The sequence below is a fragment of the Aquarana catesbeiana genome, linkage group LG01 (assembly GCF_042186555.1).
Source record: "Aquarana catesbeiana isolate 2022-GZ linkage group LG01, ASM4218655v1, whole genome shotgun sequence".
Taxonomy (NCBI): Eukaryota; Metazoa; Chordata; class Amphibia; order Anura; family Ranidae; genus Aquarana; species Aquarana catesbeiana.
The window spans coordinates 18707387-18725221 of NC_133324.1; positions in this window are offsets into that span (position 1 = coordinate 18707387).

The following is a 17835-nucleotide window of genomic DNA, read 5'->3' on the forward strand; positions in this document are numbered from 1 at the left end:
ACAGAGGAAAGCGGGGCTAATGAAAGGGCAATACACAGATAATAATATCAAAAAATAGAAATGTATTGGCGTATACACAAAATACAGGTAGAAGGATAAGGACCCAATGGTATACTGTTCCTGGTATAAAATTGCCGACCACATATATTGTTTTTTAGTATTTCCTGATTCATGTAATTATGTGCCACCATATTCATTGGTAAATACAGCATGTCGTTCTTTAAGAACTTTTCCCCTTTTATTCTATAAATTCCTGACTTCCTGGATAGCCAGATAGATCTGAAGAAACAGCGGAGGCTGTGAAAAGCGTCATCTGATTTGGTCGCCACGTCACTTCCGGTTTAAGGAGCTTGCGTTCCACGCTGAAATGCACTAACTGTTCCTGTTTCTGGACGCCGGATGTCCCAGAGAACTACGGCGTGCAGGCCCAGCTATTCCCCGGACCTCCATAGAGGAGGCTGCACCATTTTTCCATCCTCCCAGCGGCTTGCCATCTTCAACATTTGGGACACAGCTCCTTACATCACGGACTGCACAGTGACTCCGGACCCTATATTATCTATATACCTGATATCACCATCCTTTTGTGGGTAGCCATTCGGCCGTTTTTGTCCTAATAAATGAATTCCTAATTACTACAGAGTCTGGTGCACCTTGTTCCTGTTCTTTTTTTGGATGAATAAATGGGCATGTGATTAATGGGGTGGGTGGACCAGTAAGCATGTTCTTCAGTTTTTTTTGGGCACTGCTGCTCGGCCCATGGGCTCGACCCATCACCATTTACCATCTTTAATGTAGTCTGCAGTTCGAGAACAGTTTCTTCATTTAATCTCTGGAATTGACCTCCCTGAGAAGTTGTTTCGCCAGACTGGGCAGTGACAAATCTAATGGAGGTACAAATTACCGGCAGTTGGTTTACAATGATTTTCTGTTTATAATGGTGCATTTTTATCCTGGGATTTGCACAAAGATGTCGTTGTGGATTAAGGAAAGCATATATACGTCTTTTTGGTCCCTCCACTTCATAGCCAACACTTCGTTCCGTAAACTCACTGACTCCTTTCTTAGTTGTCTTGTAATTCACCAATCCTTGTGGGTAGCCCTTATTAGCTCTCACTGTGCCACATGCTAGTGTTCACCTTAGGTAAAGAGTGCGGAAAAGGGGTAGGTTAGGGTAATAGTTATCAATATACATATGATACCCTTTATTGAAGAGTGGAAATACAAGGTCCCCAACAACTTTTCCACTTGTTCCAATGTTGTCTGGGCAGTCGGGGAAGCAGGTGGGCATAATTTCCTTGGTACACACAGAAGGAAGATGTGTACCCCGTGGCTCTTTCACACAGCTTGTACAGCTTCACCCCGTATCCGGCCCTTTTACCGGGGATGAACTGCTTGATACCCAGCCTTCCGGTGAAATGAAATTGATTCATCAACACAGACATATTTTTGTGAGATATATACAACTGGGAAAATTTCTCTGACAAAAAAATTGATAAGTGGCCGAATTTTGGGGTGGCCACTGTGTATTATCGCTGAAATGGAGAAAACCGCTTGATCATGTCATATCGTGTCCTTGGCTTAACAGATGAATAAATGGGCATGTGAATAATGGGGGGTGGGTGGACCAGTAAGCATGTTCCTTATTTTATTTGGTAAGTCCCATGTTAAGTGTAAGGCCCAAAAAGATGTTACATTTCTCCACTGTGAAAGTTCTCTATTCCGATAGACGGGCATAATTTGAATTTGGGTTACTGGTGATTATATTGTCCAGGCATAAAAGGTTGCACTGGTCCACAATTAAACAGAATAAATCATCATTGAAAAATAATTTAAATATTTAAAAAAAAAAATTGGTGTTGGCCTTAATACCTGACACTGTGTAAAACGGGACTATTAGCTGATCCTGAGTTAGAGATAAGCTAGGCCGGGTTTGCAAGTGCCTCTGGGAGACTGGTATGGGCCGTAACCCTTTGTGGCTAATATGACACTCCGCTAGTACCTGGCCTTTCATGTGGGGGTACTGAGCTGCTTGGTGCTAGGCACTGTTGTACTACTGGTGGTTGCCTGCTCCTCGCCAGAGCGCCTCATCCTTTTTGCGGGTGCCCTTTCCTCCTCTTCTGATTATGTTATTGTTCCACTACTTAACACCGGTTTGTACTCCTAATCAGAATCAGAGAGCTCCCCAATGCTCTCGTCTGTCATACTGAGGATTTCAAATGCCTCTTCGCTGGTGTAGAATTTCTGTAGACCGGCTCTGGTGACACTGGAAAAGATGTGGCTGCACCGATGTACATGGATGAAGCTGCACTGATGTGTGGCACTAGCAACTAAACACTCCCTGTACCCCTGACATATATCCGGCTTGCCTTCCCTCACACGCGGTCTTAAGTAAAGGGGGCCATTAACCAGGAAAGACCAGCTTTGTTTACATCCTGTGATCGGTTGTGATTGAATACAGCAGTCATGTGGTAAAGGGCCACTGTGATTGGCCCTTTACCTTGATCTGTGATGTACTGTGTTCAAGGCACACAGTGGTTAAAGAGAGTTCTCGATGGACACCCCAGGGGGCACATATGAGGCGCGCACACGGGGAGGGTGTTCAGGGACACCCTCCTAGAATCAGAGAATGGCCATCAGGTAGTGGTTAAACTAACAGGCATTCCCAATTCGTCTCTCCCAGCCATAGTGTCACATCTGATTTCCTTCGTCACCAGATCCCCTCTTATGTATTAAGCCACTCAGATGCCTCCTACAGACTGCATCCGATTTAAAGCCTTTCAGCTGCAGGACATTCTTTGTAGATCAGGGCAGTTATCATTTTTTTCTTAATATTTTTGGATGGAGCCAGGCTTTCCTGCAGATATATAAAGGTTATGCATTTTAGATGACCAATTAAAATAAATAGATGGAAACTTTTTTGTACCAGTACCTTGAACTTTATGTTGTCAAGTACAACATCATCATCTGGTGATTGAAATACTTTGTTGTATGGCAGTATGGCATCATCATCTGGTGATTGAAATCTACACCTCCCCATATGTAGATCCCACTCATGAATGCAGAGGTTTTTGGACCAGACCAGCTCTTCCCTGAATTTGCCCTGAGGTATCTGGATGGATAGATAAAAACAGCATACACATCCTGATTGTCTTTTTATTTTAAGTGCATAAAGTTTTTCACTATGCCAACTTGCTGACTCCTTGTAAGCTTTTTGTTGACAAGTCTTTGTGAAAAACCTTTTTGTAAGTTGGTCGTATTGTGCCACAAGCTACGATTTGTGAAAAAGATGTCTGAAAGTGGTACAAGGGAATAATAATTATCCACCTAGAGTTGGTCATATGAGATCCCACACTATTCTTCAGCTACTATCCATATACAGTAAAGGAAAAAAGTATTTGATCACCTGCTGATTGTGTACATTTGCCCACTAACAAAGAAATGATCAGTCTATAATTTTAATGGTAGGTTTATTTTAACAGCGAGAGGCAGATTAACAACAAAAAATTCTGAAAAACGCATTTCAAAAATGGTTATAAATTAGCATTTTAATAAGTGAAATGGGTATTAGACCCCTAAGCAAAACATGACTTAGTACTTGGTGGCAAAACACTTTTTGGCAATCACAGAGGTCAGACGTTTGTTGTAGTTGGCCACCAGGTTTGCACACAGGAGGGATTTTGTCCTCTTTGCAGGTCCTCTCCAAGTCATTAAGGTTTCTAGGCTGACATTTGGCAACTTGAAACTTCAGCTCCCTCCACATATTTTCTATGGGATTAAGTTCTGGAGACTGGCTAGGCCACTCCAGGACCTTTTTTTAATGTACTTCTTCTTGAGCCACTCCTTTGTTGCCTTGGCTGTGTGTTTTGGATCATTGGCATGCTGGAATGCCCTGGCTGAGGGAAGGAGGATCTCAACCAAGATTTCACTGTACATGGCCCTGTCCATCGTCCCTTTGATGTGGTGAAGTTGTCCTGTCATGTTAGCAGAACAACACCCCCAAAGCATAATGTTTCCACCTCCATGTGTGACGGTGGGGATGGTGTTCTTGGGGTCATAGGCAGCATTCCTCCTTTTCCAAACATGGCAAGTTGAGTTGATGCCAAAGAGCTTGATTTTGGTCTTATCTGACCACAACAGATTTTCACCCAGTTCTCCTTTGAATCATTCAGATGTTCATTAGCAAACGTCAGACGGGCCTGTACAGTACATGTGTTTTCTTGAGCAGGGGACCTCGCGGGTGCTGCAGGATTTCAGTTCTTCACGGCATATTGTGCTACCAATTGTTTTTTTTGGTGACTTTGGTCCCAGCTGCCTTTTTAGATCATTGACAAAATTCTACTGTGTAGTTCTGGGCTGATTCCTCACCGTTCTCAATCATTGAAACTCCACGAGGTGAGATCTTGCATGGAGCCCCAGACTGAGGGAGATTGAAAGTTATTTTGTGTTTCTTCCACTTGCAAATAATCGCACCAACTGTTGTCACCCACTCACCAAGATGCTTGGCGATTGGTTTTTAATATAGGTTGCCAGATAGGGCTCAATCTTGTGGTCATTATAATCTACACCTCCCATGAACTGACTGTAGTTGTATATGCAGTCAAGTTTTCGGAGCGGACTGTTGCCTTCCTTGGTTCTCCAGTATTGTGTCTTATTGGATGGAAGAAAGGACATACACATCCAGCTTATCCTTCCATTCAAGGGCAAAAATTTCTTCATTCTGCAAACTTGATGACTCCCCCTTTTCAGGTTCGTGGTCACCAGTTTGGGAAGCCCTTCTGATTTTGTGTCATGCTGTTTTTGGAGCTGACTGTTGCCTTTCTTTGGATTTCCACTGCGTTGTCTTGGTGGATGCAAGAAAGGACATCCTGCTTATCCTTCCATTTAAGGGCCAACATTTCTTCATTTCGCAAACTTGGCTAATTGAGATAGGTAGACAGACACTTTATTATACCAGTGGATGGCTCTATTGGTTGCCAGTTGGGGCTTAATCATTTGGTTGTTTATAATCGACACCTCCCATGAACTGATTGTAGTTATATATGCAGTCAGGTTTTTGGAGCGGACTGTTGCCTTCCTTGGAGTTCCTGTAAGTTGGTGAATGGAAGAAAGGACATAGACATCCCCACTTATCCTTCCATTTAGTGACCAACATTTCTTTGTTCCACAAACTTGATGATTACCCCTTTTCAGCTTCGTGGTCGCCAGTCAAGTGGTAAGCCCTTCTGATTGTGTTGCACTGTTTTTAGAGCTGACTTTTGACCTCCTTGGATTTCCACTGAGTTGTCTTGGTAGATGGAAGAAAGAACATACGCATGAAGGTAAAGATGTCGGAAAAGTGACAGGCTGGTATAGAAATTGTCCACATGGGGTTGGTATGCCTGATGAAATAGAGATAATACAAGGTCCCACACAATTTTTCCTCTGCTCCCCATATAGCTTAAACATCCAGGGGGGGGGGCTCCAACTGTCCAACTATCTTTTCCTTCATAAATATGTGTACCCTGTGACCCCCTCACAAAGTTGGTAAAACCTCACCATGTATCTGGCACATTTACTGGGGATATACTGTTGCCCTGCCTGCCTGTAATATGGATGAGAGACTCGTCAACATATTGTCCAGAGTATAAATGTGAGAACATTTTTTAGGAAAGAAAAATGATGTGACCTAATTTTATAAAGTTTGTTGTATGCAGGATGATTTCAGGGACAGCACAGGGAATTGTCACTAAAATGAAGGAATCTCATAATCATATAGCGTATCCTAGCAATAATGGAGGAACACAGTGGCATATGGTGGGTGTGTGGACCAAGAGAAGTCATTTTTTTTTTAAATCCCATATTTAGGTTGTAAGGCCTGAGAAAGGTTTTACATTTTTTAACTGTGACAGGTTTCCACTCAAATGGAGGGGCATACAATTAATTGGGATTATTGTCAATGTGTTGCTGGATATACAGATTTCATTTGTCCACAGTTAAATAAATCTTAAATAAAAGTGGAATTGCTGTAAAAAAATGTGGTTTCTAATTTGATAAATAAATGTCAGTTTCTGCCTGAAGCTTGTTTGGGCTGTAATTATTAGGTGTTCCCCTAGGCGTCAACAGCAACAAACATTAAAGGCCAAACCTCCTGACAGTGTCATTGCAGGTTGGCAAGTTTGGAGTTCCATTCCGAAGGTGCTGATAGAGCTCTGTGTGTTCAATTACACTTCTGTAAGAGTTGTGTCCATTTTTTCTGATGACTAAATAGTTTGCATTAACAGCTGTAAGCAGTATGATGCCAAAAAAACCCTTTATAATTAAAATAATAGGAGATAGAATGTGGAGGTGGTGTAATCCGTACAAGCTTTCCATCGATGGCTCCACCACAATTTGGAAAGTTCCTCCGGTCGCTGAAATGCTGCATCACTTCCAATCGTTAGGGTTGGTGGGAAACTGAAAGGAAATAGACATATTAGTTAAGTCAATTCCGTTTGCTGTAGAGTAGATGTAAAAGTAAGCCTGCTGCTTTTGATTACACATTCTAAAGGGGTTCCTGTTGACAGTTTTTACATGATATTAAGTTTTTTTTTTGCAAAGTGAAGTCAATTACAAAAGGTCAAACAATATAGCTCTCCTAGCGGAGAGAAATATAAAACGGGTCATACAAAAACTGTACGATGAGAAGCATTGTATCCAAAAGTGGTACAGGCTTCAAAATAAAACACACAATAAACCCTGATGAATGTCAATATACAATCATAAGGTGAGTCGTTTTCATATTAATAGAAGGGGAAAAAAAAAAATAGAGAAGAGGCGATGAAGGGGGGGGGGGGGGGGGGTATAGGCCGGTGGTCTGTAGCAAGTGTTGTCAAAATGGTGGAGACAGTGTAATTATATATAAGACGGTAGCTGAATGAAACGCTGGTAAAAATAATTGCTTTAAGGACCAGGAATATGATGTCAAGATATGTTTTGGAGGACTTAAGCTCGGACTAGCAAGCCCATATTTTAGAGTGTCTTTAATTAGCGTGCCCCTAGCAATGTAAGCCAAGTTCTTCAAACTTAAACATATCTTATCAACTTTATGGAGCCAGTGAGTCATTGTAGGAACATTTTTGCCGACCCCAAAAAGGAGAGGGATAAGTGTTTTGGCTGCATTTAATAATGGGGCAACATAGATCTCTTTATATCAGCCTATTGGTTCAGTTGTACAATGAAATAAAATTAGCCAGGGATCAAAAGGGGATTCACTGTTAATATCACAGAGACCAAGTGAGTCGTATCTCGCCAAAATGGTCGGATCACCGTGCAAACTTGCCAAATATGGCCATGGGAGGCACGGCTACCACAGTTTCCCCAGCATTGGGGTGAATTAGACGGAAACATGGTATGTAGTTTAACCAGAGTGAGATGCCATTGGGTAAGACTTAGCTTGTAGTTTGTCTCTGACTCCAGAGGAAAGAAGAGACGAAACGTGAGAGTTTCAGAATTTTTATCCTTTTGTTTGTCCTCAAGAGTAGAACATAAATCTGTTTCCCACCGGGCCAGGTATGATGGGAAAGGAGGACCTTACAGAGAGGAGAGCTTTGTAAAATTGGGAGACACAATGCAGTGTGGGTCTCGAGGGTGGGGTATGGCCTCAATGGGCGTCAAATCCTGAAGGGATTGTAGGTTGAGAACAGTCTGTATGAATCGTGAAAGTTGGGCCTATCTCCACTGATCCATGTGAGATGGAGGAGGTGATCCACACATGAAACTCAAGGGCTTAATGTTGGCATCTTGTAAGATGTGGTGTAGCAATAGATCTTGATCTTGGGACTATTGTCTGAATCCCAGATCCATAGAGCCTGGTAGGAAAAAATAGTGTCCAAGCAAAGGAATGAGTGAGGAGTTATACGCCCACTTGTATTGAAAATGGAGTGCATCCCAGATATCTAGCGTAAACACGGTGATTGGAGAAGCCAAGGGTGCCAATGATTTGATAGAACGTGGAATCCACAGAGCTGAATAGAAATCCACTCCTGCCCAAAAAGACTCCAAGTTCACCCATAACCTGGACCCCTTAGCACCAATCAACGATATGAGACAAAATTAATGGTTTGATTATACATTTTAAAATTAGGAAAGGATAAGCCACCTATTTGGTGCGATAAGATGTCAAGGGAGATTCGTGATTTTCTACCTTGCCAAACATAACATAATGAGAGACCGGAGTGTTGAGAAAAAAAATCTGAACCCCAAACGGGAACATTTGGATAAGAGAACTCTGGGAAGAACATTCATTTTAATTACGTAATTTTCCCCAAGCCATGAGTGACATACGTGGGACCATTTTACGTAAATCAGTTTTGACCTGGTTAAGAAGGGTGAGATAATTATATTTAAATATGCTAGATAAATAGGGAGATAGGTATACAGGCAGTCCCCGGGTTACAAACCAGATTTCTGTGGTTCAGCTTCTGTAGGTTTGTAAGTTGAATTTGTATGCAAGTTGGAACAAGTGTGTTTTTTTAAGTGTAACACCAGCCACAAAAATACATTTTAAGTTAGGATAGCTTCCACAACAAATAGAATCTTTCCCAGGCTTTGGAATGATCGTAATATGAGCAGTTTGGAATTCAGGGCACAAATACTCAGATCCCACTATGGAATTAGCATAAGAAGTGAGGGGTGGATTCTGAATACCCTTAAATGCTTATAATATAGCATAGTTGCAAACATTGGGGGGAAAAAAATATATTAGGGACAGTTTTTCTTTGTAGGCCAGTAAGGTAGTGTAGGCGGAACCGTCTGCTAATTAGAGGCAGAGCAAGAGATTTTGGACATGGCATAGTAAGAATGTGGTACGCAATGGGCGTGGCTAAATTATGCTTAAATAAGAAGAAATACAAGAGCGGGTCTGGCATTGTACTTGAGAGGGTCTAGAACCACATACCCTAATTTGGGCAAACTGAAGCTTGCAGGACAGACTGATACAGCAACAAAGTAGTTCTCTATGCGTCTCCCAATGGCCCTTAAAATCTTTTAAGCTTTGTTTGAGCCTTTCTGAGACCTGAAGGTAAGCAAGGGGCATATGACAGACATTAGCCATCCCCAAGAGATAGATACACTGCTGCTCCCCCCCCCCCCCCAAAAAAAAAAATCAGTCATACAGGCCACCCACCACGGGCTAAAAAAATAAAAAATACAAAAGAAACTGTGTCCCAACAAAGGCCATCCACCGCCACTTCCTCTTGCCCACTACAAAAACAGGCCCCCCCCCCCATCCAGCCAGTTGTCCCCGTACAGGCCACCTAGCACTGCTTCCTATCCCCCCACAAAAAAAGGGCAACTGGTGTCTGCAAAAAAGCCATCCACTGCCACTTCCTCTTGCCACCCAAAAAAACAAACAGGCCATCCAACAGCCATTTGTCCCCATGAAGGTCACGCCCCTCTCAAAAAAAAAGAAAAAAGGATCGACCGTTATAAGCATCAAAAAATTTGTACCACATTAAGAGGTCATTCTCGAGGTCACGGATTAGCCTGATAGGAGGAAAGGGGGATTTCCACCCTGCAGTGACCAGAGATAAACGTCTCGAAAATCTTGCTGACTGGCATGACATGAGAAGCAAACGCTAAAAGACATGAAGCTCCTTCAGCAAAACCTTCCTCTTGCATCGTGACAATAGCCACTTTTACCCTCTCAATGTTTGAATCCGGAAGCCGAAAATGCGGCATGGTAGTATAAATGCCAATATACCTAGGAATTCAAAGGCAACAATCCTGCGATGACCTCTTCCTGGAACTTTTAGGAAGGATCCAGTTCTTCCTGGCTCTTTTTGTATGGCACATAAATGTTGAAAAGAGCCAATTGGAATAGGTATACAGACACCTTTTTATTTTTTTGTACCTGGCCTTACGGGCAACAAGGTACGACGCCAGTATCTGGTCGTTAAAGTCCAACCCTCCCATTTTGCGGTTGTAGTCGTGGACACAGAGGGGCTTCTCAACAACACCTGTCGCCGTAGTAATTTGGACGGCTGTATCTGTGTGAATGAAAGACAGACAGAAGCGAAAACGTTCCATTTGTCCTATCTCAGTGCAAGCAATTCATTGGACCTCCAGCAGGCTCCCTTTAAATGGGGCATTTTTAAGCCATTGGGTGAAGCCCCAGCGATTAGATCGCACAGTGCCACATGCGCTAATTCAAAGAGGTATCTAAAAAGTGGCACGCTTGTATAAAAAATTGTCCATGTATAAATGGTACCCTTTTCCGAATAAGGGTGACATCAAGTCCCAAACAATCTTGCTGCTGCTCCCTGTGTAGTCTGGGCAGTTGGGGGGCTCCACATCGCTATCTTTTCCCTCGTAAACCAGGAAACTATATGTATAGCCTGTGCCCCTGTCACAGAGCTTATACATTTTGACCCCATATCTGGCACACTTGCTAAGGAGAAACTGTTTGTTTGAAAACAAGGCGGCCAGAAAACTTAATCAGGGACTCATCAGCGCAGACATTTTGTTTGGGGATATACAAGGCTGCAAATTTTTTCATTGAAGTGGTTTACGAGGGGCCGAATTTTGTGGAGTTGGTCGTGCTTAGGGTCGCCTCGAGGATGACAGAGTTCATTGTCATTGAAATGCATGAACCACAAGATCTGCTCGTAGCTAGTCCTAGCCATGGAAGCAGAGAACACGGGCATGTGGTGAATTGGGTCAGTAGACCAATATGACTGCAACTCACTCTTAGTAATGCCCATGAGGTGTGGGATAGGCCCAGAAAGGTCTTAAATTTGGGAACCGTTATAGGTTTCCAGCAAAATTGTCTGGCAAGGGTAAAATTTGGGTTTTGGGCAATAAATTGACCAGCATATAAATTGATTTGGTCCACAATAGATCTGTACAGATCTTCCATGCAAAACAGCTCAAAAGCTAAAATCAAGGGGCAGAAAATCTGCTGTTTCCACCTGAATTCCGGGTTGGCGAGTAAATGGGGGAAGAACCGTCACTGCAAATCAAAACTTGCAAGTACAGTGGAAAGGGCACTATGGGCTCTACGGGCCGGTGTTTAAATTGATGACTGTGGGACACTACTTGTGCTAGCCACCGCACCAGCTTGAACTGCTTATGGGAATCACCATGTCACCAAGTGATACTGCAGTGCTGGTTTGTCTATGACCAGGACGTACTAGGCCGCTATTGCTTCCCAGTTCACCAGAAGGTAGAGCGGCGCTAGTACTGGCACTCTGCTGCATACGAGAACCATGCAGTGATCAGTAAAAAATCTGTACACTTTACCTTGGTGACACTGTGACAGGGAGTGAAAGGGTTAACTGGGGGGTGATCAGGGGGTGAAATATGTGCCTTTGTGTCCTGGTGCCAGTGTAGTGCTTGTGTACTTAAAGTAGATGCTCTCTCCTCGCACGCTGGAACCGTAAGGGCTCCAGCAGGGGAGATGACATCACTTCCTGTGGTTTTTCATTACACAGGCACATGAGGTCCTTTCATTGGTCAGAATCAATCAGCAGATACAGGCCATAAATCACTGAAATCCGATCGCCGCAGGGACGTAACCTTGATTGCGAATCATTTACTTGTACGTGATTTTGCACTGCCGCAGTATATGTATGTGGGGCGGTCCGGAACTGGTTAAAAAAAAAGTGACATCCCACTCAAAATTGAGTCCTTCGGGGATGAGGGTTTGGAGATGGAAACTGGGATTTCACTTGAGATTACATATTCGATCAATAACTTGAACAGAAACTGACGACAAATTCCCTGCATGACGAGCATTGAAATGCCTGGCCACATTTGTAGAATGACATTTTTGGATGCTATAGAGATGTTCCTGAAACTGACCCCTAAATGCAGGTGGTCAGATATAGCTTGCTTCTGTGTTTTTCACCAATAGCAGCTCCCTTTCCCCTAAGGCAAGCAGGTCTACCAGTACTCGGTTACCCCCATATCTTATGCTATATGCTAATGCTATAGTACCTGGCCACCATGCAAACTAAACTGAGCAAAGCAGAGTGGTTCAATGACAGTACAGATAAAAGGCAGGCAAGGTTCACAATAGTCAGGGTCAAATCCGTAGTCCAAAAAACAGGCAGAATTCAGAGAGTAGTGAAAATCTGATCCAAGGTCGTCAATGAGGGAATCCAGACAGCAGAGCAGGACAAACAGGGAGCATGAGCACGTGTAACCAGTGCGATCACCAAGCATAAGACTTGCAGGCTTGGCTGACTTTTTTTTTTTTTGTAATCCATACTTTATTAAACTTTTACATGGCATGTAGTAATTAACATCATTGCTTATATATACAGATCAATATTAGCGAGTGGCTCCCTTACTCTCCTTTTATTTAAAAAAAAAAAAAAAACATTTAAAATGTTTGTATTCTATGTGTATTAATAACCTAATTATATGTGAAAAAGAAGACTTCAAGTACTTGGGCTTGGCTGACTTACTGTAAATCAGGTTTGGTCCCCTCCCAGAGACTGGCCACGTCAATCCACCTCGCAAGTGGAAAAACAGAGAATGTATCACAACCAAAACCAGGATTCTAGAATAAGAGGGGATTGGGGTTAGAGGCTTGAACCACTGTTGACACAGTGGTCCCTGAAATCCTCTTATAAGGTGCTCAGAGATGGAGAACGGGGCCTCATCAATGAAGACATATGGTAGGGATGGCTGACTTGTTCCTGGAAGGGAACAGTCATTTGGAAGGTCTTTGCCTTTTGGGGAACCCTTGACAAAGAGTTTGAGATATTGGGGAACCCCTGAAAGAAAAAAATCTAATCAGCGAACTGTAGATATAACTGCAATAAAGAAACTGTATCAAATAATAGAATAAATATTGTTAAAAAAAAAAACACTTCCCTCCTTAATGTCAAACTTGGGCTTGCTTTTTTTCTGCACAGATGTTCAATTCTGGGTTGAACTTGAAATAAGCACACATAAATGATCTTCAACTGAAATTTAAACTACCCGTATTTATCGGCGTATAACACGCACCCCAAGTTTAGGAGGGAAGTTTAAGGAAAAAAAAAACCTTAAACTTAAATGTCCATCTGCAGCCTTGTCCATCATTGCAGAATGATCAGTGACCATCTGCAGCCTTGCCAAGTCTCAATGCAGCCTGATAGTTTTTAAAATTAGTGTCGCTGAGATACAGAGCTGGATGTCCTGTGTACTCGGCTCCTCTCGCAGTCTCGCCCCTTGGCCCGGCTCCTATGATGGACATAACACAGGTCCAATGGCGGGACTGGGCGTGACTGCGAGCGGAACCGAGAGAAGCAAAGCCTAGCCGAGTACACAGTACACTCAGCTATGTGTATTTCGGCGGCGCTCGCTGCTCTCCACCTCACGGTCAGCGGGGATCGGCGTATAACACGCACTTGCGATTTTCTCCCTGATTTTAAGGGGAAAAAGGTGCGTGTTATACGCCGATAAATATGGTATGTTGTTCCTTGCGCTTGATAAACAGGAAAAAGCTTGCTCACACATGTAGGAAGTAGAAAACTGCAGCAAAACATTCAATGCCTTTCTATAAATGGCAGGATACTCTCTTTACTGAAATACAGAATTTGTCTAAGATCAAACCTCATCCTCAGGGTACGATCAGCCTGCAAATCACAAATTTCTTCCTGTTCTGTTAAATTCAAGTTCACTGACTGAACAGAAGAATCTAAGAAAGGGTTCCTCACCCAATCATACATTTTTTTTTTTTTTTTTTGTTGAAAGAGAAGAAAAATAATATTCCATTTTGCTCTGCAATATATCCAGGTGGCTTTCAGTTAGATGTAGCACGGTCCCCTTGAGGACTGCTTGGATTTATCTGCTCATCTGCATCACCATGATCCTTCCAACCGACCTGACACTCTGGGTTCTGACATCTTTTCACAAGCCACCTTTTTAAAAGACACGTCACACAAGTCAATATATTTATATTATCTCAGCTTTTACTGAAGTAGCAAAGCAGTATTCGTTTGTAAAGGAGGGCAATTGATCAACCGATTTTATGAATAACAGCACAGACTCAGTAGAGGAATTTCCACAAAGACAGCTTAAGAATAGGGATGAGCCGAACAACCCCCCCCGGTTTGGTTCGCAGCAGAACATGTAAAAAGTTTGTTCGAATACCGTTAAATTCTATGGGACATGAACGTGAAAAATCTAAAGTGCTAATTTTAAAGGCTTTATATGCAAGTTATTGCCAAAAAAAGTGCTTGGGGACCCGGGTCCTGCCCCAGGGGACATGTATCAATGCAAGAAATAGTTTTAAAAATAGCTGTTTTTTCGGGAGCAGTGATTTTAATGATGCTTAAAGTGAAATAATAAAAATGAAATATTCCCTTAAATATCGTGCCTGGGAGGTGTCTATAGTATGCCTGTAAAGTGGCGCATGTTTCCCTTGTTTAGAACGATGCCACAGCAAAATGACATTTCTAAAGAAGAAAAAGTCATGTAACACTGCTTGTGGCTGTAATGAATTGTCGGGTCCCGGCAACATAGATGAAAATCATTGAGAAAAATGGCATGGTTCCCCCCCCCCCCCCCCAGCCCATTACCAGGCTCTTTGAGTCTGGTATGGATATTAAAGGGAACCCCGCACCCACATTTTAAATGGCGTGGAGGGCCCCCAGGCACCATATACTCTGCAGAAAATTGGGCCTTAGGTGTTGGTGGTACCAGAACACTGTAAGACCTCACAATTACTCTTGGTGAGTGCAGGAATGGGCCCTGCTGTGATATATTTGATCAAAAATTGTAATTGCATGCCCCTCTTAAACAGGGGAAGAAAAATTGGGCCTTAGGCAGTGGTGGTGCCCTAAACCAGAAATATTGTTGGAAGCTAGCATCATCAAGATTGAGGAGGAATAGGATAGTCACTCAGCATAGGCAGTCTTCAAGGGATAGTCACTCAGCATAGGCAGCCTTCAAGGGATCCCACATCCATAGAAAATTCAATCAGTCACAACAGCATCAGGCTCACATTTATAAAAATGAATCAATCAACGTAGTCTGTTGACAGGTGCACTCTATGATCCGTTACAAACCCTCCAGCAGCACTGAATGTGCGTTCAGAAAAAACGCTGGATGCAGAACAGGCCCGTAGCTCAATTGCATATTGAGCAAGTTCTGGCCAGTGGTCCATCCTCAAGATCCAGTAACCCAGTGGATGTTCTGGTGGAAAGGTCTCCAAGCCTGCTCTTGCCCCTAGATATTCCTGCACCATGTAATGCAGACTCTGGCGATGGTTGCTTGTACCCAGTGCTGATCCTGACCTCCCTGGGGCCCTAAGCAAAATTCCTCTAAGGGGCCCTGTACCTGGCCCGTGATGCCGTGAGCTATGTAAATCATTTGCCATTGTCACACCTGACACTTCAATGCTCCCAATACAATCCTCCCTCCTTTAAACAAAACAGCCAATGATTAAGTACAACAATATAGAATAGAATGAGGTTCAAACAAACAATATTTATTGAATAGAGTATTTTCTATAATAATATAACAAGTGAATATTATTAAATAAGTGAATATTAACGTAAACAAACATAAATAAGAAGAAAATAATAAATTAAAACCCTGAACTTTGGCTTTTGGGATTATCTTTGGTTCTCTCTACAGCCTGGGCATTTTCGGCATCAGTATGGGCACCACCAGACTATTTGGACTGTCTAGAAGAAACTGAGAAGAATATTACATAGTTAAGCAGTCATTTACACTGTTGTCATCATATCATTGTTACATGTTACAAAGGTGTAAACATTTGAATGTTTGAATTAAAATCTTACCATCAAAATTGTAGCGGCCCCATTGGCTAAATAACGAGAGGAGAGCTTCTGACGGGTGCAGTACTTTTATTCTTTTGCCTCAAAGGTGTGCACTAAGGTTGAACACCACAGAGGTTAATATTTTGACTCCTTAAATACTTTAAGCACCATTTGCAACGTGAAAACTTTACTGCATACCTTCCCACAAGGTACTGCTGGCTTGCACTGGATGCTGAATTAAATGAAAGCCCCTTGCAAAACTAGAGGAAGCAGGAAGTATCTGGTGATTAAAACATTCCCCAGAGAAACAAGAAGAAGGTAATAAAGGTTCCACCTGTCATTCAGTGCTGAACAAAGATTTAAAGTGACAAGCGGACAGTTATAAAAATATTCCTTTTCTGCACTTTCTTGAGGCCAAATCATCAATGATGTCATCATAGGATAGGTGTTTCCACATCACGATTTATGCTCATGATGGCCAATCCACTCAAACATTCCTGTGACATTGAAGACCTCAGGTAGCTTTTGATGAGCTTTAATTTTGAAAAGCTCCTCTCTGATGATGCTACTGTTACAGGCAGGGTGACTGCAATTCTTAGGGCTATCCAAAGATTAGGATATAGTTCCTCCAGGAGATCTGTCTCCCCCTCCTCCATCAGGTTAGGGGGCCTATAGCATACTCCCAGTATTATTTTCCCCTTAGCTTCATCCCTTTTGAGCTCTACCCATAAGGATTCCACCTCCTCCCTAGCTCCCTCAGTGATGTCATCTCTCACATTCACTTGTACATTGTTCTTGATATACAGGCATACCCCTCTATATTCCTGCGATAAAGGCCATACCCTCAATCATGAGAGCTGTTGAACCAGGTCTCTGAAATTCCCACAAAATCCAAATCCTCCTCGTAGAACAGTATCTCTAGTTCACCCATCTTGTCCGCCTGGTGAACATGCCACGTAGTTTAGACCGGTCGCATACTATCCTCTTATTGGGCGTTCCGAGATTGCAACTAGGATTTGCATCATTTTTTGAAACATTCTTGATTTGAACTGTTTTTTGTTCGATAAAGTTCACCATTTTTGTCACATCATCCAGAACACTTTTCAGCTCCGCTCCAAGGGTTTCGGACATGAGCACTTCTCTATGAATAAAGCCGTGTGTTGTGACAACATTTAGGATTTTCCTTTTTTTACAAGCCATTCATGGAGCCAACCATTAATGGGGGGGGCACCATCAGTACAGATTCCAGCACAACCATTCCAAGACAGGCTTGTGATTCCAGATAGGCAGACAAAACATTAAATATATGTGACTGTGGTCCCAACTGCTGCCTTGAGATCATTGACCAGCACAAATGAAATCCACAAAAACAAAATAATCCACTAATACATACAAAATTGAAACGTAACAACCTTATGTACTGGGAGGTATAAACAGACAGCCAAAAGTGTGAATACTTGTATATAATTACACTAATATATGTGTTTGGAATGAAAAAAAAATTGAACGGTAAGTGCAGCGCAATAAATAAGAATTAATAAATCAAAAAAATGAATGGATAAATATCAAAATGTCCATTAGGACGAATCCATATTATGTAGAATTCCAATGACCTGAATCGGTCTTGTATAACATCTTCACTCAAATGCGCTTACCAGATTCTGTGGACCTCTGCAAAGCAGGGGTCAAACTCGCATGTATCCCCACGGGGATGATGGTAATTCCTGGTGATGTCTCTGGAGAATTTCACTGAAGCCTAAAAATCCAGTCATCCAAAGGGGAGTAGACCAGCCGTCCAGCAGGGAGATGTCAGAGATAGAGATATAAGCCGCCAGGTCAATAGAGATGTGGGGAAGACCGCTCCAAAGTTTCAATGAAAAAAATTAAAGATACCATCTAAGAGTACTTCGTATATTTTATTGTGGAAAAAGTTCACTAACAAACAGTAAAAACCAAGCGCTTATAGGCGCAATGATAAAATTGAACGGACTACAGCACAGTGTAATGCCGACAAACACAGTGTGGCAGCGGGTGATGTCCGCAACTAAGCTCCACCCTCCCGGTACGCGGCGTTACGTCCCGATTGGACTTCGTCAGC